This window comes from Megascapheus bottae, chromosome 3 (assembly GCF_031878675.1).
Source record: "Megascapheus bottae isolate mThoBot1 chromosome 3, mThoBot2.hap1, whole genome shotgun sequence".
Classification (NCBI taxonomy): domain Eukaryota; kingdom Metazoa; phylum Chordata; class Mammalia; order Rodentia; family Geomyidae; genus Megascapheus; species Megascapheus bottae.
The window spans coordinates 48612684-48618683 of NC_143511.1; positions in this window are offsets into that span (position 1 = coordinate 48612684).

Sequence of the window (6000 nt, forward strand, 5' to 3'; positions counted from 1 at the left end):
TACATATTTAAGTTCGCCAAATTCATTAACATGGGTAACATCAACCTGCCACACAGCATTAGGTTTTAGCGCTCAGGAATTTCTTCCTGTGGCTGAAGGGCCTAGAAGCAAGAGTGGGCCTACAAGAGGAGCAGGCATGACCCAGGGGTTTGCATGTCTGTTTAGTTAGGTCAGGAAACAGGGTATGAAGGGAGGAGGTGGAGTTGTGAGACCAGGAGTGTAAAGATCACACCTGTTCCAAGGGAGGAGGACTCAAGCTGCCCTTAGCTAAAGTCCCAGGAAGGGTGGAGTGAGGCCCGATGTGCTGTAAATACGAAGGTTCCCCTCTAAGTTTCAGCAGTAGTTTCAATTGCTGCATGGCTAGGTATAGTGGGCCTTCCATTGGCTTAGGGGAGGAGAAGGGGAGAGCCTGAACAACATTAGTTGCATATCGGCTATCACTAAAAAGAGTTAATGGCCCAGGGTAGTCACGGAGTAGGGCAAGTATAGCTAATAATTCTCCAAATTGGACAGAGCCACAAAAGGTCTGTCTACATAGGCGAGGCTTTTGGATGTCAGCCGGGTATAAAGCATACCTGAAGGCATTCTGGGAAGAGTCAGTGAAACGGACTCCGACTTTCATTAGCGGGCTGGAAGGGTAAAACAAGCATCAGGGGTAAGATGGAAACCAACTTATTCTTAGGAAAATGTTATCAATGGGCCCCTGATGGGCCAGTGCAAAGGTCTGGGTGATAGAATGTGTACAAAAGCACCTGGCTAAAAGATAGATCACCTTGTCTAGGCCTCAATCAAAGAGGGGCAGGCTGGTCCTGATCATTTTAAGGGCAAGGCAAAACACTCCATCCAGTGGGCCTGTGGTTCAAGGGATAGGGTGATCGCCTTGAGCTGAAGAGCTCAGGGACAGTGCCCAGGCCCAGAGTTCAAGCCCGATGACCAACCAAAAAAAAAAAAAAAAAAAAGAAAAGAAAAGAAAAGAAAAAGAAATGGTTTACTTATTAAGCTGGACGCAGTGGCTCAGCCTTGCAATCCTAGCTACTCACAAGGCTGAGATCTGAGGATCAAGATTCAAAGCCAGCCCGGAACAAAAGGACCCCAGACTCTTATCTCCAATTAACCTCTAGAAAAGGGGAAGTAGGTCTGTGGATCACGGGAAGGGTGGTAGCCTTGGGCTGAACAGCTCAGGAACAACACCCAGGCAGAGTTCAATCCCCATGACCAACAAACAAACAAACCAAACCAAAACCAAAACCAAAACCAAAAACAAAAAACACTCCCTCCAAAAGGGACAAAATCTTCAGAGCATTAGAATAAGCAAGATGTTACCCAGTAAAGGATATGAGACGGAGGATGAAAAAGAGCAGCTATCAGCAGTCCCTCAGAGGGGAAAACGAGTTCCCATAGTTCTAATGTGGGATCAGACCGGTGGAGAAAGGCCTGATAGAGACCAGAATTGACATGCTACAGTGCCTACTGTGCCTCCTCAGTAATTTTTAACATCTCCTTGGGTCTTTTAGACCCCTTCAGCAAGTTGAATAGGGAATTAAATTTGTCTGATGTTACAGGAAGGCTGGGTCTAATCCATGCAAGGTTGCCTAGAATGGTTTGCATGAACAAGAGGACTGGGGAGATCAGGGAAGGCAAGTTGTAATTTTTGGGGACAAACTGTCTTGTCATTGATAGCAGGACCCAGAAACAAATAGGGCTCTTGGCTCTGGACCTTCTTGGCTGTAATATGAAGACTGGCCACCACAAGGGCCTGGGAAATGTGGTTTAGCTTGACAGACAAAACAAGGGGATCATAGTAGCCAACTGGAATGTCATCCATCTAATGAATGACATACATATCACTGGAGATTTGCTTAATAGCCTCCCATACGAATATGTGGCAAATGGTAGGGCTGATTTTCATTCCCTGGGGGAGAACCGTCCATTGATATCTCTGACTAGGTGTTTGGTGGTTAGTAAAAGCAAACTGCTGTTTATCCAGTGGAGGAAAGGGAATAGAAAAAAAGCAGTCCTTTATATCAATAGTATAAATATACAAATTATTAGGAATTGATGAAAGATTTGGGAGCCCTGGGTGGGTGGTCCCCATGGGCTGCATAATATTATCTATTGCATGGAGATCATGAAGAAAGGCTGTATTTGCTTGATCTCTCTATCTCTTTCTTTTATTTTTGTGGGTCATGGGGTTTGAACTTGGCCTGGAAGTTGTCCCTGAGCTTTTCAGCCCAAGGCTACCACTCTACGCTTGAGCCAAGCGCCACTTCCTATTATCTGGAGATAAGAGTCTCAGGATTACAGGTGTGAGCCACTACGCCTGACCTGATCGCTCTATATGTCCTTGCACAAGCTGTTCCTGTTTTAATTTTAGCAGCTCCAATTGTCCCCCATCCCCAATAGGCCACTGCACTACCCATATGTGGTCATTGTTTTCAAAGTTAACCGTAGGGGGAAGTGGAGACCGTGGGAGACAGTGGCCCCTAGAATTGGAGGGGTGGCTTTATGCCTATTTTCTCATGAATAATGCAGCTATCACAGGATGCCTTGTTATTTGTAGTAAATATAGCATCTGTATCTTGTAAAAAATGTCTCTCCCCCAGAGGTTATTGGGTAGGTCCTCTAAGACCAGTGGCAGAACGGCTCCATGATTACCATCACTATCTCGCCAGGGCAGAGGGTGTGCCGTTTGCCAAGAGGTAGTAAGGCTGTCTGTGCCCTGGACCGGGGGAGGGGGCAGAGTTTCCAGGAGGTGGGAACTTCCCGCTTTCTAAGGCAAGCTCTCTCAGCCCTGGTATTTATCATTCCAACAAACACAATATCTCCCATCTTTATTCTCATCATGGCCTGACTTTGTCCTATCTGTATGGTCCACCTTATGGGAGTCATTTTGGATGGATCTTGTCGTCTCCTGGGGCTGAGGGGTGTCCCTTTTGGAAGTTTAGAGGCCGCCCCTCTTTGTCTGTCCTAGATCAGCAGTCCTTGGCCCAGTGAAAGCCCTTTCGACATTTGGGGCAAACTGATGGGGGTCTCTTTTCCCTCTCTCTTCCTGTTAGGACACTGCTTGGCTAAGTGCCCTTGGCCACCATACTCCCAGCATCCCTTCCCCCGGGGATTGTCCCTGGTGTGCACCTCCAGGATAGGGGGTGGGGGGGAGTCTGCTTTTGTTTTGGAGTTTGAGATCAAGAAGTGATGGATACATTTGCTGGCCAGCGCCTTTATTTACAGGGTGGGATGGCTAGGGTCGGTGGTCGGTCCCTTATCTACGTCCATCGTGGTGGAGGCCTCGCCTTTATCTACAGGGGTGGCAGAGCACTCTCCCTGGGGGTCCCTGGTGACCAGCGCTGTGATGGAGGTGACCGAACCCCGGAGGCAACTCAAAATGGGGAAGAAGTATGGGGGCAAGTCATTCATGTGCTCCTCCTTCTGTCCCTGCCAGGCTACCCTCTCCCACGTGGACTCATCCCACACCTGGCCTGCAAAAATCCACGGGCAGAGGGACAGAACAGTTTCATAAAACTGCTCAAGCTTTCGATCAGAAAAGTGACATTGCCTATTCTCCAAGATCCCTTGAAGAATGCGAATCGGACTCTCCTTTTGCTGGGAGTTTGCATTCCCCATAGTTGCTTGAAGAGGTCCATTTACCCACTGGCTGTACCCCACGCTGGGTACCAGTTGTGGTTGTCGTTGGGGTCCTTCTCAGATGTTTGGGAGGGGGGATGAAGTGGCAATGAGCCCAGGAAGAATCCCGGGAATGCACACTCCACAGACCAGAATCAAGGTGCAGATTTAACTTTACTAAAAAAAAAAAAAGTGCTCACTTATACCACTACCAGCAGCAGCAGCAGCAGCAGCAGCAGGAGCAAACAGGGGCCTTCCCGATGCTACCGGATGGTGTCCCCACACAAGCGCCCTGACCTGACCGGGCTTTAGGAGATTTCCATACCGGGAATTTCTGGGAGCTCCTGATGCAGGGGAAGCAGCCTGCAGTCTCTGGTTCCAGACCTCCTACATCACTGGGTGTGGCCAGGGGCATATATGCCTGACAGCACAGGGTCACAGAAGCACAGAGAGCAATCTGGGCTTCTCTACCCAGAGCTGGGAGTCCTCACAAACCTCATTATTCATTGCTCTTCCTCACTCCTCCCCATTTTTTTAAAACTATTTCAGCGGGATGCGTTGTTTCATTCTCATGCATGCCTAGACAGTGCTTTATCCATATCCATCCTCATTTATGCCCTCCATTGGTTTTTCCCCTGCCCCTGGTACTTGAGTCTAATTCCTGTCATTTATTTATTTTTTTCCAGTTTTAATTGTACAAAAGGATTTCACCACAGTATTTCATATGCATAAAATATAATTTAGAGCAAGGCACCAGAGGCTCATGCCTGGAATCCTAGTTACTCAGAAGGCTCTGCTTTGAAGATCACAGTTTAAAGCCAGCCTAGGCAGGAAAGTCTGTGAGACACATCTCCAAAAAGCTATTCCCTTCAAACAGTTGGAAGTGGAACTTTGGCTCAAGTGGTAGAGCACTAGCCTTGAGCAAAAAGAAGCTCAGAGACAGCGCCCAGGCCCTGAACTAAAGCCTCAGAACCAGTACCAGAATATATACATAATTTAATCAGTTTAACCCCCCTTTATTGACTTTTCTTTGCCTGATCTCCCAGCTAGCCTGTTGTTCAACAGCTTTTAGTGAGATTGCTTATGCCATATGTAAACATAGGACTATTTCAGGACTATTGTCCTCTATGATTCCTGCCCTTATGGCTTGTGCTAGATGCTTACTACTGTGAAGCAGATGACCGCTTAGAAATGGCATACAATAGCAGACACCACAGGATGCCAGCAGTTCACCTCTACAATCCTAGCTACTCAGGAAGTTGAGAGCTGAGGGTCTCAGTTTGAAGCCAGCCTATGCAGAATAAACCAAAAGACTCCATCTCTAATTAACCAGGGGAAAATCTAGAGCCATGGTTTAAGTGGTAAAGCACCTGCCATGAGCAAGCAAGCAAGCAAGCAAGCAAGCAAGCAGAGTCACACTGTGAGGCCCCATACTAGCAGATGGGTGTGGTGAGACAGAACATCTGCATGGAGGGTGTGCTGGAACAGAGCTATTCTCTTCACTGCATCTAGGAAGTAGTGAGCCAGACAGAGAGGAGGAACCTTGGACAAGAGATAGCCCCAAAGATCATGCCTTCAGCAACCTGCTTCCTCCATCTAGCCCATCTTGTAAAGTTTCCTCATCTCTCAATAGGGCCATGAAATAATGAATCCATCAGTGCATTTGTCTATTGCTTGTATCAGAGCTCTCATCATCCAATCACCTCTCAAGGAATGGACTTCATATGCTTCCAACACATGAACTTGTTTTATTTTTTTGGGGGGGGGGTACTTTATGTACAAATCATAACAAGATTTCTCAGAGTTGCAGTCAGATGTAGGCCAACCTTTCCTTCTTTCTCTCTTTCTTTCTGTTGGTTGTGAGGCTTGATATCAGGGTCTGAGTGCTGCCCCTAAGCCTCTTCATGCTCAAGGCCAGCACTCTATGACTTGAACCACTGTACCAAGTGGTCCAACTGGATATAAGAGTCTCATGGGGACTTTTCTGCCAGGGATGGCTTTGAACTGCAATCCGCAGATCTCAGCCTCCTGAGTAGCTAGGATTACAGGCCTGTGCCATCTGTGCCCAGCAAGGCCAGGCTTTTGAATCTGAAAGCTTGATAAAGAATTCTCTGGGAGTTTCAGTTTGCTCATTTGTAAAGTATAGATGATCAGAGAATTTTCTTCAGGGAGTTGTTAGAGGATTAACAAAATAAGAGTGGCATGCCACAGACACCAGCTGCCTGCTCCAGTATCAGCTCTTCCCCTGAAATGGAAACTCCAGTATTCGGACTACATTTCCCATTTTAAAAACAATCCAGTTTGCCCTAGCTTCATTCCAGCCATTGCTGCAAGCTGCTCCAACACCCCAACAATCAATGGCAAGGTGCCTTTTCCAGG